The sequence below is a fragment of the Schistocerca nitens genome, chromosome 3, assembly GCF_023898315.1.
Source record: "Schistocerca nitens isolate TAMUIC-IGC-003100 chromosome 3, iqSchNite1.1, whole genome shotgun sequence".
Taxonomy (NCBI): Eukaryota; Metazoa; Arthropoda; class Insecta; order Orthoptera; family Acrididae; genus Schistocerca; species Schistocerca nitens.
Genome location: NC_064616.1, coordinates 741295315 through 741318167, shown reverse-complemented (window position 1 = coordinate 741318167; position 22853 = coordinate 741295315). Strand labels below are relative to the sequence as shown.

At 44.5% G+C, this 22853-nt stretch overlaps 1 protein-coding gene and 1 non-coding gene across 2 annotated transcripts in view; both read right to left on the bottom strand.

Moving 5' to 3' along the window:
• The window catches only part of LOC126248717 (dedicator of cytokinesis protein 3), a 1129652-nt gene that overhangs the window by 237132 nt on the left and 869667 nt on the right, over positions 1-22853 (bottom strand). The gene's annotated exons all lie outside the window — the stretch shown is intronic.
• On the bottom strand, positions 2759-2877 carry LOC126250109 (5S ribosomal RNA). The gene has a single exon (XR_007545672.1). It is a non-coding gene; the product is annotated as a 5S ribosomal RNA (ribosomal RNA).

Here is a 22853-nt window from a genome sequence, read left to right as displayed (position 1 = left end):
CATGTTCTTCCGGTCGTTGTATTTCTTTCTGCTTGAAACTCTTCCAAACCGTACATTCTACTTCGAAACATGCCCCGTTCTAACATGAGGCCTTCTGCGGTGTTACACCTCTCAATGTCTTTCCGAGCTTCTTGAACCCACGTCGTGATGATCTTCTTATTCCAGAGGTGATCAAATATTGCTTTGGATAGTCTATTTTTGGCCATTCTGTACAGGTTTTCAAGAAATATCGGCCTCTGTTTCCTTTCATGGTCCGAGATTCTCTTCACATTCTGCTAGACTTCTTTCTTTCTCTGAAGTTTTCAGACAACGTCAATCTGGACTGCATTCATGATTTTTCGTAGGATTCTCCTTCCCAAGGTCCCCTACTTCTCTGGCTTGTAGTTGACCGAAAGGCATTCACTGGCGTACAGGCATTCTGTTTTGACCCCAGTATTACAGTATTTTGGTTTCGCATTCCAAGGGAAGCACTATTGGTTGTAAAAGTTTCTAGTCAGCCCATACGTTCCTCAATTTTTGAGAGCCGATCGCCTGTCGCAGCTTTTTATAGCACATCCTTGTGAATGGTCTCATCGAGGTACCCGTTACTGGCCTACCTCTGTTTCAAGGCATTTCCGTCCATATTTGTCCTTCATAATGAATTTGGTCTTTTTTATCGAGTTCCTCGGCCTCGTCCCGCTGTCAATCCGTTCTGGCTGATCTCGATTGTCGCCTGCTCTTGGCTTTCAAACAGTATCGCAAAGTAATCCACTAAGACCATAAAGTCTACTCCAATTCTTCTCAACTTTTTCCCTAAGCAAGTCAGGCTTCTTCCTTTATTTTCAAGTTTTGATTTCCAAATTGTCACAATATTTTGTAGAACACAGCTGAATAGTAACGGTGATAGCCAGCCACCTTGTCTCACGTCTCTTTTGATTTCAAAAGACCAGGAGAGTTCTCCAATTTCATCTTGGAGGTTGTGTCTCTGACGGCCTTTTTTATTATGTTCGCCAATTTGCGTTTGATCCCGAATTCCCTAACGATCTCGTCCAGGGTCTCTCTGCCCACCGAGCGAAAATCTTTTTTGAAGTGAGTGAAAGCCACCACAATATTCCTTGAACTCAGCGTTCTGTGATGGATGAGTGACTTTAAGTTAAGGATTTGCTCGGAGCAGGAGCGACCTTTCCGCAACCCTCCTTGATACTCCCTGAGTTGTTTACCTAGCTTCACCTCTGTTGTCCTGAGAAGTATTTTTGAAAGAATTTTGTAGGTGACCAGAAGGTGGGACAAACCTCTATAGATTTTAACGTCCTGTTTGTCTCCTTTCTTATGAAGCGGGACAATCAGTGCCGTTTTCCATTCTTCTGGTAACGTCTAGGTCTCTAATACCGTCTGAAAGATTTTGTGCAGGCCATGCATCTCTATTTTAAAATTTCTTCTGTTTTTGATTCTTCTTCACCGGGTTCAATATTTTTAAAGCTTTTGATGGTTTCTTTGATTTCTTCCGTCGTCGGTGGTACGTCGTGTCCTCCAGCAGTGCCAGAAGTTGTAGTTTGGAGGTCGGAGGTTAGTTTTGAGGAGATTATGAAAATATCTGTCAATTATATCGCAGTTTCCTTGTTTTTTTTTTTTTTTCAGTCCGGCTTTGCCCTGCATGATAATTGATCTGTATTCAACACGTACAGGGGCTCAGACCCCATCCAGCCATCCAGATTTACTTTTTCTGTGATTTCCCTAAGCAAATTAAAACGAATGACAAGACATGGGTCCTACCAAATGGTCACGGCCAATTTTCTCCCTCATTTTTCCCCTATCGAAACTTGTGCACCATCCGTAACGACCTCGTCATTGACGGAAACTTAAACTCTAAACTTCTTCCCTTCCTTCCTCAGTCCACATTACACAAATTCATTTGTAAATCCCAACCTCCTTTAACACTTCCGATGATCATTTGTTCAAGATCTTTTTTTTTCACTTTCATTAATTGAGGCAGTTATGTCTAGCATCCCCCTGGATAAATAATTGTATTCCCTTTCGAATAACAAATCATTTTATATGTTTCTTTGCTCCGGTGAATGATTTCCTTAGTAATTAACCAATTGAAATAAATATGCACTCTTCGAAGATTACAGATTGCTGTAAGACGCCGGCCGCGGTGGCCGTGCGGTTCTGGCGCTGCAGTCCGGAACCGCGAGGCTGCTACGGTCGCAGGTTCGAATCCTGCCTCAGGCATGGGTGTGTGTGATGTCCTTAGGTTAGTTAGGTTTAAGTAGTTCTAAGTTCTAGGGGACTTATGACCTAAGATGTTTAGTCCCATAGTGCTCAGAGCCATTTGAACCATTTTTTTTGCTGTAAGACGCGTTCCTAGACGTTGTAACTTGGTCAGATTTCCTAAGCATTCAAGGGAGATACCTTACACCTCACACAGTAACAATACAAACGTATAAAAAACGACGTTATTCAAAGCGTTCAGAGTTAGACACTGTTTCTTTAGGAAAAGAAGAAATTAGAGAAATAATACCCCCTTCTGTTCACACCACTTCATCTGGGTACTATGTAGCTTCTGCTGCTGCTGTTGTTGATACGGTGAAAGTTAAACTGTTTGTGCGTTCGGTGTTGCATCAAGATGTTGCTGTTTAATTCCTCCCGAATACGAGTTCAGTGTCTTCATCGGATGTTTCTACCGGCCATCAGACACAGACACATCCGGTATGGGATTATTCAAATAGAGACTACACACGACAGGACGAAAATACTCCTATCATGCGGTGGTGTAGGGAGCCAACATCTCCCGGTGTTCCCAGGCGGTCACCCATCCAAGTACTAACCGGGCCCGATGTTGCTTAACTTCGGTGATCGGACGAGAACCGGTGTATTCAACATGGTATGGCCGTTGGAATTGGAATTAAAATCCATGGAGAAGAAATAAAAAATTTGAGGTTTGCCGATGACACAGTAATTCTGTCAGAGACAGGAAAGGACCTGGAAGAGCAGTTGAACGGAATGGACCGTGTCTTGAAAGGAGGATATAAGATGAACATCAACAAAAGCAGAACGAGAATAATGGAACGTAGTCGAATTAAATCGGGTGATGCTGCGGGAATTAGATTAGGGAATGAGACACTTAAAGTAGTAAAGGAGTTTTGCTATTTGGGGAGCAAAATAACTGATGATGGCAGAAGTAGAGAGGATATAAAATGTAGACTGGCAATGGCAAGGAAAGTGTTTCTGAAGAAGAGAAATTTATTAACATCGAGCATAGTTTAAGTGTCAGAAAGTCGTTTCTGAAAGTATATGTATGGAGTGTAGCCATGTGTGGAAGTGAAACATGGACAATAAATAGTTTAGACAAGAAGAGAATAGAAGCTTTCGAAATATGGTGCTACAGAAGAATGCCGAAGATTAGATGGGTAGATTACATAACTAATGAGGAGGTATTGAACAGAATTGGGGAGACGAGGAGTTTGTGGCACAACTTGACTAGAAGAAGGGATCGGTTGGTAGGGCATATTCTGAGGCATCAAGGGATCACCAATTTAGTATTGGGGGGCAGCGTGGAGGGTAAAAATCGTAGAGGGAGACCAAGAGATGAATACACTAAGCAGATTCAGAAGGATGTAGGTTGCAGTAGGTACTAGGACATGAAGAACCTTGCACAGGATAGAGTAGCATGGAGAGCTGCAGCAAACCAGTCTCTGGACTGAAGACCACAACAACAACAACAACAACAACATGCGGTGGTAAAAATAGAGGGCAACCAACTTCCATAGCATCGATTGTGAAAAGTACCCGTGCATAATAGGTGCAAAAATATTGCGTAGATCCAGTCATCTCGGATACACAGCGATTTGCTGTTGGTTGCTGACGATGCTGTGGTGTACGGTAACGTGTCGAAGTTGATCGACTATAGGAGGATACAAGATGACTTAGACAACATTTCTAGTAGGCGTGATGAATAGCAGTCAGCTCTAAATGTGCAAAAATGTAAGTAATGTTCGGCTACAGCATTAGCAGTGTCCTCCTTGACACAGTCACGACGTTTAAATATCAGAGAGTAACGTTGCAAAGCGATAAGAAATGGAATGGGCATGTGAGGATAGTCGTAGGGAAGGCGAATGGTCGACTTCTGTTTATTGGGAGAATTCGAGGAAAGTGTGGCTCCTCTGTAAAGGAGATCGCAGGCAGGACGCTAGTGCGACCTATTCTTGAATACAGCTCGAGTGTTTGCGTACTATATTGGATTAAAGGAAGACATGGAAGCAATTCAGAGGCGGGCAGCTGGATTTGTTACTGGTACACTCGAACACAACGCAAGTGTTACGGACATGCTTCAGGAACTCAATTGAGAGCCCTTGCACCGAAGGCGACATTACTTTCGAGGAACACTACTGAGAAAATCTAGAGAAACGGCGTTTGAAGTTGACTGCAGAACTTTTCTACTGCCTGCAACATACATTACGTGTAAGGACAATGAAAATAAGATACGAGAAATTAGGGTTCGTACGGAGGCATACAGTCAGTTGTTTTCCCTCGCTCTATTTGCTAGTGGAACAGGTTCAAATGGCTCTGAGCACAATGGGACTTAACATCTGAGGTCATCAGTCCCCTAGACTTAGAGACAGGATTCGAGCCTGCGACCGTAGCGATCGCGCGGTTCCAGACTGAAGAGCCTAGAACCGTTCGGCCACAGATGCCGGCAGTGGAACAGGAATGGAAATGACTATTAACGGCCCGGAGTACCCTCCGCCACGCGCCGTGCGGTGGATCACGAAGCTTCTATGTAGCTGTAGATGTAGATTTCGTAAACCTTGCTTTGAGATGAGCTACACAATATGAGAACGAAAATACCGGGTGATCAAAAAGTCAGTATATATTTCAAAACTTAATAAACCACGGAATAATGTAGATAGAGAGGTAAAAATTGACACACATGCTTTTAACTTGTTCTGATTTGAACGGCAAAACATTAGTATAAGTGACGCAGTCTTATGATTATGTACTGGAGTACTAATATTTAAGTTTGACAGCCGGCCGCGGTGGTCTCGCGGTTCTAGGCGTGCAGTCCGGAACCGTGCGACTGCTACGGTCGCAGGTTCGAATCCTGCCTCAGGCATGGATGTGTGTGATGTCCTTAGGTTAGTTAGGTTTAAGTAGTTCTAATTTCTAGGGGACTGATAAGCACAGCAGTTGAGTCCCATAGTGCTCAGAGCCATTTGAACCATTTTTAAGTTTGACAAAGCCAATATCTGGCATGTGATAATTTAATTTTATATTGTGACATTTCTGAAGAAGGCTACATTATTATAGCCGAAACCTAGGTAAAGTTTCTTTGTGTGTGCAACTAGAGGCTGAAATTTAATATAATTACATTTTACAGTTGCTGACTCTGCTGCGCCATGCTAAAAATATGTATAGGAAAAGCTATAATGACAACTTAATAGTGCATGCGCACTGGAAAAGAGCGCAGGAAACTTCTGTTTACAAGACTGGTAAAAGAACAGAAGCACAGTATTACATATCAGTATACATAACGTCCTTTTACTGAAGGATCCAAGAGCAGATTCTAAACTCGGGAACTGTCAGTCGGCGCTTGTTTAGGAATAGTTAAAAGCAGTGTTGCCACAAGTCTTCTGATGTCGGCAAATTGTGCGCCTCTCAGAATTCCAGAGAAAAAGATAAGTCTGCAGGTGGTCGAGCCGGGCACCGCGGTTAATATTCGAGAACAGTACGCAGCGATTAAGCAAGAACTTGCATCGCAACGTGCTGACGTTGTCATGCAGTAGAGCCCGTTTTCCCGCTGTGTACAACTTCAAAGTAGCCTAGCCCGCAAAATATTTGCGGCTGAACGATTGAAACCCAGTAACGAATTCCCCTTCCTTAATGCCGTTGATCTCGAAAAAAGTGATCCACGGTATCTTACTTTGGGAATTTTGGAGGTGACTCTTCTTGGAAGGTGGGAAATTGGTAAGACTATATCACTGATGGTCACTGGGGCTCTGAATTGAACTGGTAGCACATATCAACGACATTTCTAGAAACTCCCATCCATTTTGCCTACAGTTCATCAGTTCAATTTTTGCCGTTAAAACTGGAAACATATCTTCCCCTCATCGAAATGTTTGTGAAACATGGATTTAACAGTGTCCTTGATAACACCCAATTTCTCCGAAGTTAATCACAGAGATTGTCAATGATTTTGTGCTATTTTCTGTCGCATTTTCTCGGTGCTGGCTGTTGTCGTACTTGTTGATGATTAATCTGAACGTAACGTAAGGAAACAGTTTCCTTTCCGTCCTAAAAGCGGTTCAACCAGTCGTAAACACATTTTCCATTTACGGCTCTTGTTGCATATATTGCATCAGCACAGCAAGTTTCATTACAAATTGCGGAAGCTATGTTCGACTGACCGTTACACTGTATTGGCTGTAATACGTAAATCCACGGCAGCAAGTATATTTGACGCAACGTGGCGCTCCTATCGACACGCAAGAAAGCAGTTACACAAACATTGGAAATGAAAATGCCGTGTGGCTAGAGCCTGCCGGCGAGCAGATCGTTCGCCTGGTGCAAGTCTTTCGAGTTGACGCTACTTCGGCGACTTGCGTGTCGGTGGGGATGAAATGATGATGATAAGGACAACACAACACCCAGTCACTGAGCGGAGAAAATCTCCGACGCAGCCGGGAATCGAACCCGGGCCGTTAGGTATGACATTCCATCGCGCTGACCACTCATCTACCAGGGCGGACACACAAACATTGTCATTTAGATAGCGATCAATTCAACGAATTTTTAGAAGTTTTTGTACAACAGGTAATTTTCCGCACTTTGGGATTCAACTAACATGTGTCAAAGAATTTAAGCTCATCGTTCCGTACAACAGTTCGTTATAAATCTCATTTCTTTCCCGTGGATACTAGATCTTAATTACACAGAGTAATTGATTCTACATATGATTTTTTTGGTGTATGAAACTGAAGGCAACAATAGGGATTAAAAATAATTCTCAGTCCATTGAGTGTAATTTCGATCCTCAGTGAGGAAAGGTAAGCTTCAATGACATTGTCTAAATTACACAATTCAGCATTATCTATCTGGGAGGTGTGTGAATATCTCGATCTAGCCAAGCATATTTATTTTTTCCTCAATTTCGCTAAGTCACATAACGTTAATGACAGACGTTTCCTGTGAAAAGGTTAGCCTGTTTCCTGCCTCCATCGTTGCCCAATAGGAGCTTCTGCCCTCCCCAATGACCTCGTTGTTCGATAGTACCTCAAACTGTATCGACACTTTTTCTGTTTGGACATCTTCTAAAACACAGTATTTATTACATTATCATAGCGTAAAAATACAGCTGTCGGATAGATGACGCTCAAATAGTCTTTTACGATACAAAGTCTAAACGTAATAAGTAGTGCAGCACATTTTCAGGTGTATATTGATTATGTTCAATAAGACAAAAATGGAGAAGTTCGCTAATCTGAAAACATCCTGCTTATTCGAGTTGCTAAAATAATAGTCTCTGTAAGACATTATTCTGAAAATCATTTCAGTATTGCGGGCTCAAAGTATTTTAACACTTTGAGAGATGGTTCACTCTTCCGAGTTTCTTCTTAGACTCATCACAGAAAGCCCCCAACCGAACCACCGTGACTGGCGCTGACAAATGACAACAATTAATCTCAATTAAAGACCCTGGAAACAAGAGAGACAACACCAGTCACCAGTATGAGAGTTGTGAAAGGACGTTGCTAGTTCAATGATTCGCAAACATTCCACATTGCTGTTTTCTAGCGTAAAATAACTTTAGTTAGTATGATTCAAACATTTTAAATTTATACAAGACAGACTGCAGTCGTAAGAGATGAAGGACATGAAAGACAAGCAGCAGTTGAGAAGGGAGTGAGACAAGGTTGCAGCCAATTCCCGCTCTTATTTAATACGTACATTGAGTAAGTTCTGAATGAAATCAAGGAGAAATATGGAAAGGCAATTGAAGTTCAGGGAGAAGAAATGAAAGTTTCGACGTTTGTCAGTGACACTGTAATTCTGGGAGGGATGGCAAATAATTTGGAAGAGCAGCTGAAGCGGATGGTTAATGTCTTAAAAACAGGTGATTAGGTGAACAGCAACGGTAGGAAAACAAGGATAACAGAATATAGTCGAATTAATTTTGTACCATGCTGCGGGAATTAGATTATCAAATGAGACATTAAAAGTAATAGAAGATTTTTGTTATTTGAGCAGCAAAACAACTGACAGTTATTGAAATAGAGAGGATACAAAATAAAGAATGGCAACAGCAACAAATGCGTTTCTGAGAAACAGAACTTTATTAAAATCGAATATAAATTTATGTGTAAAAAAAAGAAGGGATCGGTTGATAGGAGACATCCTGAGGCATCAAGAAACTGTCAATTTGATTATGGGGGAAAGTGTGTGCAGTGGGCAGGATGTAAACATTGTAGAGGGAGACCAAGGCTTCATTACAGAAGGCATGCTCAGATGGAAGTAGACTGCAGTAGTTATGCTGACAAGAAGAGGCTTGTACTGAATAGACTAGCGAGGAAAGCTGCATCAAATCGGTCTTCGGTTGGAAGATATTAACAACAACAACAACAACAACAACAACGATGACGACAACAACAAGACACTGCCTGGATTCATGTCCCGGCCAGGTCAGAAATGTTCTCTGCTCGGGGACTGGGTGTTGTTTTGTCCGTACGTTCGTATCACCATAATTGACATTACACTATGAAGATGACTGAATGGGCAAGGCCCGAAAATCACTAAGTAGGAAAAAAAAAAAAGGACAAGAAAGGGAAGATGCTCGAGTTCGTTTCGTTGACGTCGCCGTGATCAGATATCTGTAGAGTTGCGCTGTTACCAAAACTCTCTCTCTCTCTTTCCAAGCTTTAATCCCGACTTGCGGTGTCTGCTGTTTTGCTACATCTCCTCCATTTCTCCCTATCGTTGACATCTTCTGGTCTTAAGCCAACAACATGTCTCCCATGACGTTGTCAGTCCATCTCTTTTCCGGTCTTTCTGGTGGTGTTGTTCCTCGTGGGTTGATGTGGAGAGCTGTTTTTGCAGTTGAGTTGTCTTGCTTTCTCATGACATGGCCGTACCAGCGGAGACGGGCTTCCCTCACTTTGTCGGTGACCGGCGCGACACCAAACCTTTGCCGGAAGTCTGTATTTTTTACGTGGTCACATCGTGTCAGCCCCATGGACCATCGAAGCATCTTCATCTCCATGGTGTGGAACATTTGCTCCTGTTGTTTCGTCATAGAGCGACACTCAGTCCCATACATTGCTGCTGGTCTTATATACATTTTCCTTTAGATACTGAGGCATCTTTTTATCGCAGACGACTCCAGTCATCTGTCTCCAGTTGAGCCAAGCTGCATTCACTCTCATCCGAGTATCAAGAGTTGTGTCGCAGTCTGAGGTGACTACAGACCCTAGGTACTTAAAATGCATGGTCTTCTGCAGGTCTTCTTCGCCGATACCCATAGTGCCTCTGATTTGGGAGCCGCATTCTAGGTACTCTGTCTTCTGCACATTGAGGCGCAGTCCAAAACTACGGTTCGCTAATTCTGGTACAGTAGTTAAATGACGTAGCAAATGGTAGGATTACCAGCAGTATTGGTGGCATTGGTAGGGAAATAAACGTAAATGAATGCGTAAGATAGCAACTGGGAGCCGAATACTTTTCTTTCTTTTTTTATTTGTTTGTTTGCTTGTTTTGGACATAATTAGAACCACACATCATTCAGTGTTAGTCCATTGTGTGTTTGATTTCCTTACGGAATATAAATTACATTTTGTAAGTAATAAAAATCAGTTCATCGCGTAATTCCTAGCCTTTTATGTAACCAAAGGAATTACTTTTGATGCAAGAACAGTTTACATGCACAAACATAAAAAACTCTATAGTTATTGTTGTCATATTGTACTCAGTAGAACGCTCCTCATCATGATTCAAGGCCGGCCGGTGTGGCCGTGCGGTTAAAGGCGCTGCAGTCTGAAACCGCAAGACCGCTACGGTCGCAGGTTCGAATCCTGCCTCGGGCATGGATGTTTGTGATGTCCTTAGGTTAGTAACTAGTTCTAAGTTCTATGGGACTAATGACCTCAGCAGTTGAGTCCCATAGTGCTCAGAGCCATTTGAACCATCATGATTCAAAGGCAAGAATTTCTGTTATTATTGATAAATACGAAATTTGTTTATGATTAACAAAAACGTATTTTATATAAGCTCAACGAAGTATTGAAGGGATGTGTCGATACATCTTTGTTTTGCGTTTTTCTTATTTTATCTTTTTTTTTAAGAAATTGCGTTTTCTAGCGCTATGTTAATTGGTATTTCTTTTAGTTTTACTACAAAATTCCTCTGCTTCACGTCAGAAATCAACAATTTTCGAATCAAACCTGAATTAAACATTGACAATTTCAATTTTACTATAAATGCTGTTTATTTTTAAGCAACAGACAGCACGATCACTATGTAGAACAAAGACGTTCCATAGGTTACATGGCCCTTTACATATCCTGACTCAGTTTATAGTCGATTCACTGCTTCACTGCTTCCAGTTTCTATGAGAATCTAGTAAGACACTGATCACCTATGCACACAAAGCGATCGACATGAGGCACAGCCCGACAGGTGTCTAACACACCTAAAGTAGACTAAGCGCTTCAGTCTGGAACCGCGCGACCGCTACAGCCGCAGGTTCGAATCCTGCCTCGGGCATAGATGTGTGTGATGTTCTTAGGTTAGTTAGGTTTAATTAGTTCTAAGTTCTAGGGGACTGATGACCTCAGATGTTAAGTCCCATAGTGCTCAGAGCCATTTGAACTATTTGAACCTAACGTAGAGGTAATGCAGGTCCGATCTTAACTGACGAAGACTACTAGGAAAGCTACCGTAGTCTACACTTACGACACGTCTACTGCAGCCAAGAGTAGTTTTGCAACTCTAGATATCAGCAATAGGACAAGCATGAGGAAGGAAATCGGCCATGCTCTTGGAGGAAATAAGCGATCGCAGTATTCATTTGAAATGTTTTACGGAATACATAAACCACGATCGTAGGACTGTGATTTGAAAGTCGATCCACCAAAACGCACTCTCCAAAACGGACAGGATCCGTATGGCTGTGATAAGTAGAGATTCTTAACATTGCTAGTCGCTGAATTCTTATTATTCAGTTACAATGACTGGTGGTATTAAAAATCATTGAATAGACTAAGATCTGGGTACAGATCCGGAGAAAACCAGCTGTGAATTAGTGAAGATTAGAGAATCAAATACATGTACGCTGTCCGCTATGCTTGCGCTGGTGATGGATTAACCCAACTAAAGGGCAATGCACTTGATGAAGAAAGAAATGTGATCGAAATAAGTATAACTTAATGAGTTCAATATTTTTAGCTGTGTCTCAGAGACGCTACTGATACGAGGAGAATAACCGATGGATCTCTAGATATTCTAATACCTGAGTGTGTAAGTCTTTCATGTTACACCATTCTAGCTCCTTTTAATATCCAGTTAAGGAATACATATCGCAAAACATGGGCTGTAGGAAAACTGGAGCAGAAGAGAATCTAAACATCTGAGATATGGTGCTAAAGAAGAATGTTGAAAATTAGGTTGACTAATAAGGTAAGGAATCAAGAGGTTCTACGCAGAGCCGGCCGGGGTGGCCGTGCGGTTCTAGGCGCTACAGTCTGGAACCGCGCGACCGCTACGGTCGCCGGTTCGAATCATGCCTCGGGTTCAAAATGGTTCAAATGGCTCTGAGCGCTATGGGACTTAACTTATGAGGTCATCAGTCCCCTAGAACTTAGAACTAGTTAAACCTAACTAACCTAAGGACATCACACACATCCATGCCCGAGGCAGGATTCGAACCTGCGACCGTAGCGGTCGCGCGGTTCCAGACTGCAGCGCCTAGAACCGCTCGGCCACTCCGGCCGGCCCTGCCTCGGGCATGAATGTGTGTGATGTCCTTAGGTTAGTTAGGTTTAAGTAGTTCTAAGTTCTAGGGGACTGATGACTTTAGAAGTTAAGTCCCATAGCGCTCAGAGCCATTTTGTTCTCCGCAGAGTCGGCCAGGAAAGGAATATATGGACAACAGTGATAAGAAGGGACAGGACGATAGGACACCTGCTATGACATCAGGAAATAGCTTCCATGATACTAGAGGGAGCTGTAGAGGGTAAAAACTGTAGGGGAAGACAGAGATTGGAATATATCCAGCAAATAATTCAGGACGTAGACTGCGAGTGCTACTCTGAGAAGAAAAGGTTGGCACAGAAGAGGAATTCGTGGCAGACCGCGTCAAACTAGTCAGAAGATTGCTGACTCAAAAAAAGATCGCAAATTTGTGGAACTGGGCACGCTGCAATTGCAGATTTCCCCGGAGGAACTCGTAGCGTCAGCGGCGACGTGCAGACCGCGGCGGCGCATCCGGTGCCAACGCGCCGCGCAACAGGCGGAATGAATCAGAATGAACCGTTTCGCGGCGGTATCCGCTGCGATACTGCCGCTTCGTAGGTCGCACAGATATCTAGGGCTCGTTCGTTAATGGCTCTGAGGGGGAGAAAGGAGGTGAGCTGTCGGCAAGTCTTGCGATCAGCAGCAGCATTAATATTCTGGAAGTGTACGTAAATTAGACAAAAAACAAAAATGTTGCAATGTAGATTTGATGATTGGATGTACAGTGCTGCAGACTTGCATTTATCCTTCAATACTGCGATTAGTAGTGAACAGCAAACGAGTGGCAGATCTTCATGTCTCCTATTCGCACATATTACGTCTTTAGTTCACTTCAGACTATTGTTGCGGTCGAAGGAGAAGATGAACGATTACATTCTTTCACCTCAAAGCCATTTCCTGCCATTCCGATTTACAATCCCCTTTGCTTTCCTAAATCGTTGAGGCTGATGCAGAGCTGGTTCTTTCAAACAGACCGTGACAGGTGTTACATTCTTAACCTTGTCCAGTTTAGGAATCGGCCCCCAAACGATACAATAAAACTAACAGAAAAAATTATCGAAAAACTGTCTCGATTTCGCTTCGTCACAGGTTCCAAAACCAGATCCGTATTTATAGGAAAAAGACGAAGAGTCATCTTCATTTGAGCAGTCTGCTGCAACCGATCCTTGCACTGAAGACATTATTCTTACATTTTCGTACTTAAAAAAAACACTGTTAGTATCTGGAATATAATACATACAACAATGTATGTGATTCCTATTATACAGCTAAGTTGTCTATTAACAGAGCATAATGTTCTGGTATCGATCTCTCGTATAGCTCTTCATTACTGACACACCAGAGGCTTTGTCACATATATTATAACATCGCTGCTCAAATCCTGGTGAAGGCTGATGGTCGAACTATAAATCTCATCTTCAGTTAACTGATTCCTCGAGCGACTTTAAACGAATATATACACTGAAGAGCCAAAAAAACTGGTACACCTGCCTAATATAGTGTAGGGCGCCCGAGAACACGCAGAAGTGCCGCAACACGACGTGGCATGGACTCCACTAATGTCTGAAGTAGTGCTGGAGGGGACTGACACCCTGAATCCTTCAGGGCTGTACATAAATCCGTAAGAGTACGAGGGGGTGGAGATCTCTTCTGAACAGCACGTTGCAAGGCATCCCAGATATGCTCAATAACGTCCATGTCTGGGGAGTTTGGTGGCCAGCGGAAGCATTTAAACTCAGAAGAGTTTTCCTGGTTCCACTCTGTAGCAGTTCTGGACGTGTGGGGTGTCGCATTGTCCTGCTGGAATTGTGGAATTGCCCAAGCCCGTCCGAATGCACAATGGACATGAAGGGATGCAGGTTATCAGACAGGGTGCTTACGTACGTGTCACCTGTGAGAGTCGTATCTAGATGCGTCAACAGTCCCATATAACTCCAACTGCATGCGCCACACATACCATTATAGAGCCTCCATCAGCTTGAACAGTCCCCCGCTGACATGCAAGGTCCGTGGATTCATGAGGTTGTCTCCATACCCCTACACGTTCATCAGCTCGATACAATTTGAAACGAGACTTATCCGACCAAGATGCATGTTTCCAGGCTTCAACAGTCCAAGTCGGTGTTGACAGGCCAAGCCGTGCGTAAAGACTTGTGTCGTGCAGTCATCCACGGTACACGAGTGGGCCTTCGGCTCCGAAAGCCTATATCGACGATGTTTCGTTGATTAGTTCGCACACTGACACTTGTTGATGGCCCAGCATTGAAATCTGCAGCAGTTTGCGGAAGGGTTGCACTTCTGTTACGTTGAACGATTCTCTTCAGTCGTCGTTGGTCCGGTTCTTGTAGGGTCTTTTTCAGGCAGCAGCGATATCGGAGATTTGATGTTTTACCGGATTCCTGATATTCACAGTGAAATGTCCGTACGGGAAAATTCCCAATTTATCGCTACCTTGGAGATGTGTCCCATCGCTCGTGCACCACATAGAAACTCACTGAAATCTTGATAACCTGCCATTATAGAAGGAGTAACTGATCTAACAACTGCGTCACACACTTGTTGTCTCATATAAGCGTTGCCGACAGCAGCGGCGTGTTCTGCCTATTTACATATCTCTGTATTTGAATACGCGTGCCTACACCAGTTTCTTTGGCGCTTCAGTGTATAATATACGGCACGTACAAGAGCGTGCTGAAAAGTAATGCCTCCGGTTTTTTAATGTAAAAAATCTTAAAACTTTTTGAATACATCCTACATCTTTATTCTTCATGTCTGCATATTTATTTCTCAGCATAGTCACCTTGGCGACGAACATATTTCTGGCAACGAGAAGCCAGTTTGTTGATACCGTCACATTAGAATGTTTCACTTTGTTGACGGAGCCACAAACTCAACACTGCAAGTATGTACACACGAAGAACAAAAATGTATAATGTTAACGACGTTTGTTTTATTTAAAAGCTTTAAGACTTTTCGCATAAAAATTCGGAGGCATCACTTTTCAGCACATCCTCGTAATCCCGATCACGACAATTGCTTCGGTGAATTGAGTTCCACGATAAATTCGACAGTGTGACAATTAACTCGAAATTAATTGTCGTCTTACCAGAATATTTCCTAAGCTACTTTGGATTCGCTGTATTTTTAGCACAGTGCTTTCACAGGGAAGTTGATCACTTGAACACGAAGTAGGTGATGAACTAGGAGTGGTCTTGCTAAAGGAGGCATTCCGTCATTCGTACGTTACGATTTAGGAAAACCAAAGGAAAACTTCGTCATCTGCTTCGGTATTGCTCAGCTTTACCGACCTGACGCAAAGAAACGCACAAGTTTCAAAACAGGTTCTCCTCCGTTTCTGCAGTAATTTGCGGCGCAGTCTTTGTGCGATATGTTACGTAGCAAATGACTTGCAGCTGTAGATCCCCTTACATTCGGATTTTGCACCCGAGATCTATTCACGGCACCAGACCGCGAGAAAATCCTACTGGACTGCAATCGGCTGAAAATTAATGAGTAGCTGGAAAGAAAATGGACAGAAGATGTCAAATATGACACCACGTTTTCCCAGGTTTACTGACCGGGTGAAGAAGAAAACACCATTGAACCTAAATACGAGAAATATTGCAGCAAAAAGCGAGAACTGCCAACACAAAAAAAGAAAAACGCGAGACAGAGAAGATAAATAGGCATAAGAACAGTAATTAATGAACTATAAATATGTATGGCATGCAAGTGACAATTTATGCAGAATGCAGACCTAACAAAACAACTAAAGTAAAATCCAAGTAGTTTTCCGAAAGCAGAATTATTTAAGGTTGAGGGGTTGATTTGGTGGAAGAGACCAGACAGCGAGCTCATCAATCTCATCGGATTAGGGAACGATGGGGAAAGAAGTCGGCCGTGCCCTGTCAAAGGAACCATCCCGGCATTTGCCTGAAGCGAATTAGGGAAATCACGGAAAAACTAAGTCAGAATGGGTGGACGACGGATTGAGCAGTCGTCCTCCCGAATGCGAATCCAGTGAGCTAACCGCTACACAACTTCGCTCAGTAATTACTTAAGGTGAAATATCCAAAGCGATTAAATAAAAGGCGTTGCATTTCACATGTATTTCAAGTATGTCTCACACTACGTAGTTTAGATGCTGAGGGCTCAAAGAAAGGTTTCGGAGTTATGCTGAACTGGCAAATCTTAACACAGAATCCATGACGGTGCTGGAGTTCAGTATCCATACACCAAGACGTTTCAGACAACGACGAAAGAAAACCAACGAAACAGTTCTACACGGTCAAGTCACATTAATGTGACCAGCGCGTATGTTTGACACTAACGTGCAATAATCACTCAAAGATGGCAGGTGGCAGCACTAGCAGTGGAGGGTATAAAGCGCTTCGGGGGGGAGGGGGCGGGGGACGCGGAAAACAGTGCTGCTATCGTTGACGCGGAAATGGAGCGATTTGTCTGACTTCCGAAAGAGCATTTCATTGGTTTTCGGGCCAAGGGTGGAAGCATTTCAGAAACGGCTAAGTTTTTAAACTTTTCGTGTGACGCCGTGGTTAAAGTATACCGTGTATGGCAAATGGCGCTATCGGAAACCTGTGCTTAGGCAACTGTGGTGCACCATGGGCAATTGATGACATGAGTGAATGATGGCTGCGGAGATGTGGACAGGCGAATAGACGTTCAACTGTTGAGCAACTGACCGCTCAGATAAACCAAGCGCCTATCAAAAGCGTCTCCTCAATGACCGTTCAGCGAACGTTGCTGCGCATGGGCCTCCGCAGCAGGCGCCAATTTCAATGCACGCATGCTGAATGTTGTTCATCGGCGACGAAGGCTGGAATTTGCACGCTACTGCTGCAACTGGGCGTTCACTGCGTAGAGCGGCGGCAAGTGGCCTACTCAGATGGATCGCGTTTCATGCTCCATCGGACAGGTAGACATTGGCGTATACGGTCCTGGAACAATCTTCGGAAGGGACCAGGCTGGAGGAGGGAGCGTTATGGTCTGGGGAATCTTTTCGTGGCATTCCCTGGGTAATCTCGTCATTATAGAAGGCACAATGGGTCAACGCAAGTCCGCATCTACCCTTGGGGACCATGTTGACTTCTGCATGCAGTTCGTTTTTCCTCGGCGTGACGGCATTTACGAGCAGGACAAAGCAACGTGTCACACAGCGTGCAGTGTACGTGTGTGGTTCGAAGAGCACCAGGATGAATTTATCGTATTCTCCTAGCTACCAGCCAGCTTGCAAATTTAAACCAATCGAGCATCTGTGGGACCACTTCGATCGAGTTCGCGTCATGGATCCTCACCCGTGAGACGTAGCGCTTCTGGCCACGGCAGCATTGGAGTCAGCACGGCTCCAGTCCCCGTCGGTTACCTGCCAGTACCTCACTGCCTCTCGAGTGGGTCTAGGTGCTTCAGTCCGGAACCGCGCTGCTGATACGGTGCTGATACGGTCACAGGTTCAAATCCTGCCTCGGGCATGGATGTGTGTGATGTCCTTAGGTTAGTTAGGTTTAAGTAGTTCTAAGTCTAGAGGACTGATGACCTCAGATGTCCCATAGTGCTTAGAGCCATTTGAACCATTTTTTGAACCTCACTCTCTCTCTTCCTGCACGTCCGCATTGCAAAATGGTTCAAATGCCTCTGAGCACTATGGGACTTAACTTCTGAGGTCATCAGTCCCCTACAACTGAGAACTACTTAAACCTAACTAACTTAAGGACATCACACACATCCGTGCCCGAGGCAGGATTCGAACCTGCGACCGTAGCGTTCGCGCGGTTCCAGACTGTAGTGCCGAGAACCGCTCGGCCACTCTGGCCGGCCCGCATTGCCAGAGCTGGTTATTCAGGCTTCTGACAGGTGTTCAACTAATGTGACTGGATCGTGTAGATTTCTCGGTAGTGCTGCGAATATAGAAAATTATTAAATGGAGTCTTACAAACTTCGAATCATAACGCGGTTATTAACTCCTCGTATGACCATATTGATGCAGATTTTGCTTAGTTTCTTTGCAATAATATAGCTGAATGATGGAATGGCTCAAATGGTTCAAATGGCTCTGAGCACTATGGGACTTAACTGCTGAGGTCATCAGTCCCCTAGAACTTAGAACTACTTAAACCTAACTAACCTAAGGACATCACACACATCCATGCCCGAGGCAGGATTCGAACCTGCGACCGTAGCGGTCGCGCGGTTCCAGACTGTAGCGCCTAGAACCGCTCGGCCACTCCGGCCGGCAATGATGGAATGGTTCCTTCAACATGGCCACTGCTGATTTCGTTGCCTATGCTTACCCAAATATTTTTACTCAGATATTAATCTTCATGCTTTCTTTCATTGCTTTACACACGACGTTAGACCGGAAGATTTAATACAATCTGAATGTGAAGGAAAATTTAGACTATCGCTCAAAAGTTTTCCAGTGCCCTGAAAGTAAGATAAAAAGAGCTGGTTATCAGATTAAAATACGAATTAACTATATTGCTTCCCCAGTGTTATGCTCAATATAACGTTCAAGAGTAGTGTTCCATGTTTTTAAAAATGAAATCGTTCAAAACATAACTTTCCGTTGTTATGCTGTTCAGGTTCCAAACATTCCATGCCGCTAATTTTGTATTGTGGTGGCGTAATATAATCTTTCTTCACTAGATGGCGTTCATAGCACGTCAACAAATTTGTAAACACGGCTACAGGTAAGAAAAAAAAATTTGGGAATTTGTGGTAAGATCTTATAGAACCAAACTGCTGAGGTCATCGGCCCGTAAGCTTACACACTACTTAATCTAACTTAAACTAACTTACACTAAGGACAACACACACATCCATGCCCGAGGGAGGACTCGAACCTCCGACGGGAGGAGCCGCGCGGACCGTGACAAGACGCCCAAGACCGCGCGGCTACAGGTAAGAAAGGGGCATATAGTTACGCACGGGAAGTCAAAGAGTGAACTTCAGCCAGTGCTCAGCGTAAACGTCGATAATGGGACAAAGAAAGGAGCTACCAACAGAAAAACGTTCTGCAATTCTGTCTTTACGTGCAGCCGGTCTTACTATGCGACAAACTGCACGTCAAGAACGTGTTTCCTTGGGATGTGTCCATTATACTTTGCAGAGGTATGAGGATACTGGCCAGAATTCAGAACGACCTCGAAAGACTAGGCCAAAAGTCACATCAAAAAAGGATGACAAATATATAATAGTCCTAAGTAAACGTGATCGCTTCAAAACAGTGCCAGTCTTACCAGCAAAACTGAACCATGATAGGCAAAAGCTGATGAGCGTAAGTACTGTGAAAAGACGTCTTCACGCAGTGAACCTTAACGAGCGTGTGGCAGCAAAGAAACCATTACTGACGGCTATTAATAGGCAGAAGAGGCTTCGCTGGGCAAGACAAAATGAATTTTGGGCAGTAAATCAGTGGAGAAAGGTACTTTTCTCTGAAGAAATCAAGTTTGAGGTCTTTGGCACAAAGCGAGGCAAGTTTGTTCGCCGGGTGCCAGGTGAACGAATGTTACACCATTGCGTATCTCCAACATTAAAGCATGGAAGGGGTTCCCTCATGGTGTGCGGGATGTTTTTGAGGCAGTAGTAGGCTGTCTGGCTCAGCAGCCCTCGTCGTTAATCTACGAGGTGTATTCGATCCTGGTCAGCCTCTCCTCCCCGTGTCCTGGAAGCAGCGTATTAATGCTCTCGACTATCCGGACGGGTATCACTACACGATTTAATATACATTATAAGACAAAAAACCGACGCACAACGAACAAATTATCCAAATTGGACGAAAATCGGTAGATGTGTTGTACATGTACAGACAAACAAATGATCATAATTTCATAAAAGTTGACTGGCTTATTCAAGAGAAAGAGCTTCACAAATCGAGCAAGTCAATAACATGTTGGTCGACCTCTGGCCCTTATGCAAATAGTTATTCGTTTGAACATTGATTGACTGAGTTGTTGGATGTCCTCTTGAGGGATATCGTGCCAAATTCTGCCCAACTGGCGCGTTAGATTGGCAAAATCCCAAGCTGGTTGGAGGGCATTGCCCATAGTGTTCCAAACGTTCTCAATTAGGGAGAGAACCGGCGACCTTGCTGGCCAAGGTCGGGTTTGGCAAGCACGAAGACAAGCAGTAGAAACTCTCGCCGTGTGCAGGCGGGCATTATCTTGCTGGAATGTGAGCTCCGGATGACTCGCCAAGAAGCGTAAGAAAAGGGGGCGTATAATATCGTCGACGAACCGCTGTGCTGTAAGGGGGGTCACGGATGGCAACCAAAGGGATCATGCTATGAAAAGAAATGGCACCATAGACCATCACCCTAGAGTCTAGACCATCACCCTAGACCACCCATCTATGGCGAGCGACAGTCAGGTTGGTACGCCACCGCTGTCCGAGGCGTCTCCAGATATGTCTTCGGCCTGGAATTTCTTGGACTGCAGTAGAATTGTCTTCAGTGATGAGTCCCGCTTCGGACTGAGCTCCGATTACCAGCAAAGACGTGTCTGGAGACGCCCCGGATGGCGGTGGGATATCAGCCTGACTATCGCACGCCATATGGCCTGACAACCAGGAGTGATGGTCTGGGGTGCCATTCTTTTTCATAGGATGATCCTTTGGTTGTCATCCTCGGCCCTCTCACACCACGGCGGTTCGTCGATGATATTCTAAAATGGTTCAAATATCTCTGAGCACTATGGGACTTAACTGCTGTGGTCATCAGTCCCCTAGAACTTAGAACTATTTAAACCTAACTAACCTAAGAACATCACACACATCCATGCCCGCGGCAGGATTCGAACCTGCGACCGTAGCAGTCGCGCGGCTCCAGACTGTAGCGCCTAGAACCGCTCGGCCACTCCGGCCGGCGACGATATTCTACGCCCCCTTTTTTTGCCCTTTATGGCGCGTCATCCTGGACTCACATTTCAGCAAGATAATGCCCGCTCGCACACGGCGCAAGTTTCTACTGCTTGTCCTCGTGCTTGCCAAAGCCTACCTTGGCCAGCAAGGTCGCCGGATCTCTGGCCAATTGAAAAAGTTTGGAGCATTACGAGCAGTGCTCTCTAACCCATCTTGGGATTTTGACGATCTAATGCGACAGTTGGACAGAATTTGGCACGATATCTCTCAGGAGGACATCCAACAGCTCCAGCAAACAATGCCAAACCGAACAACTGCTTGCATAAGGACCAAAGGTGACTACCGCATTACTGACTTGCTCAATTTCTGAAGCTCTTTTTCTCAAATCATCCAATTTGTCTAAAATTGTGATCATTTGTTAGCCTGTACACGTAGATCACATCTACCGATTCCCATCCTCTTCCTGTAATTCCTTCGTGGTGCTTCTTTTCCCCTTAGTACACTACTAACCATTAAAATTGCTGCACCACGAAGATGACTTGCTACAGACGCGAAATTTAACCGACAGGAAGAAGATGCTGTGATATGCAAATGATTAGCTTTTCAGAGCATTCGCACGAGGTCGGCGCCGGTGGCGACACTTACAACGTGCTGACATGACGAAAGTTTCCAACCGATTTCTCATACACAAACAGCAGTTGACCGGCGTTGCCTGGTGAAACGTTGTTGTGATGCCTCGTGTAAGGAGCAAAAATGCGTACCATCACGTTTCCGACTTTGATAAAGGTCGGATTGTAGCCTATTGCGATTGCGGTTTATCGTATCGCGACATTGCTGCTCGCGTTGGTCGAGATCCAATGACTGTTAACAGAATATGGAATCGGTGGGTTCAGGAGGGTAATACGGAACGCCGTGCTGCATCCAAACGGCCTCGTATCACTAGCAGTCGAGATGACTGGCATCTTATCCGCGTGGCTGTAACGGATCGTGCAGCCACGTCTCGATCCCTGAGTCGACAGATGGGGACGTTTGCAAGACAACAACCATCTGCACCAACAGTTCGACGACGTTTGCATTAGCATTTACTATCAGCTCGGAGGCCATGGCTGCGGTTACCCTTGACGCTGCATCGCAGGAGCGCCTGCGGTGATGTACTCAACGACGAACCTGGGTGCACGAATGGCAAAACGTCATTTTTTTCGGATGAATCCAGGTTCTGTTTACAGCATCATGATGGTCGCATCCGTGTTTGGCGACATCGCGGTGAACGCACATTGGAAGCGTGTATTCGTCATCGCCATATTGGCGTATCACGCAGCGTGATGGTATGGGGTGCCATTCGTTACATGTCTCGGTTACCTCTTGCTCTCATTGACGGCACTTTGAACAGTGGACGTTACATTTCAGATGTGTTACGACCCGTAGCTCTACCCTTCATTCGATCCCTGTGAAACCCTACATTTCAGCAGGATAATGCTCGACCGCATGTTGCAAGTCCTGTACGGGCCTTTCTGGATAAAGAAATTGTTCGACTGTTGCCCTGGGCAGCACATTCGCCAGATCTCTCACCAATTGAAAACATCTGGTGAATGGTGACCGAGCAACTGGCTCGTCACAATACGCCAGTCACTACTCTTGATGAACTGTGGTATCGTGTTGAAGCTGCATGGGCAGCTGTACCTGTACAGGCGATCCATGCTCTGTTTGACACAATGCCCAGGAGTATCAACGCCGTTATTACGGCCAGAGGTGGTTGTTCTGGGTACTGATTTCTCAGGACCTATGCACCCAAACTGCGTGAAAATGTAATCACATGTGCTGGCCGGTGTGACCGAGCGGTTCTAGGCGCTTCAGTCTGGAACGGGGCGACCGCTACGGTCGCAGGTTCGAATCCTGTCTCGGGCATGGCTGTGTGTGATCTCCTTAAATTAGTTAGGTTTAAGTAGTTCTAATTTCTATGGGACTGATGACCTCAGATGTTAAGTCCCATAGTGCTC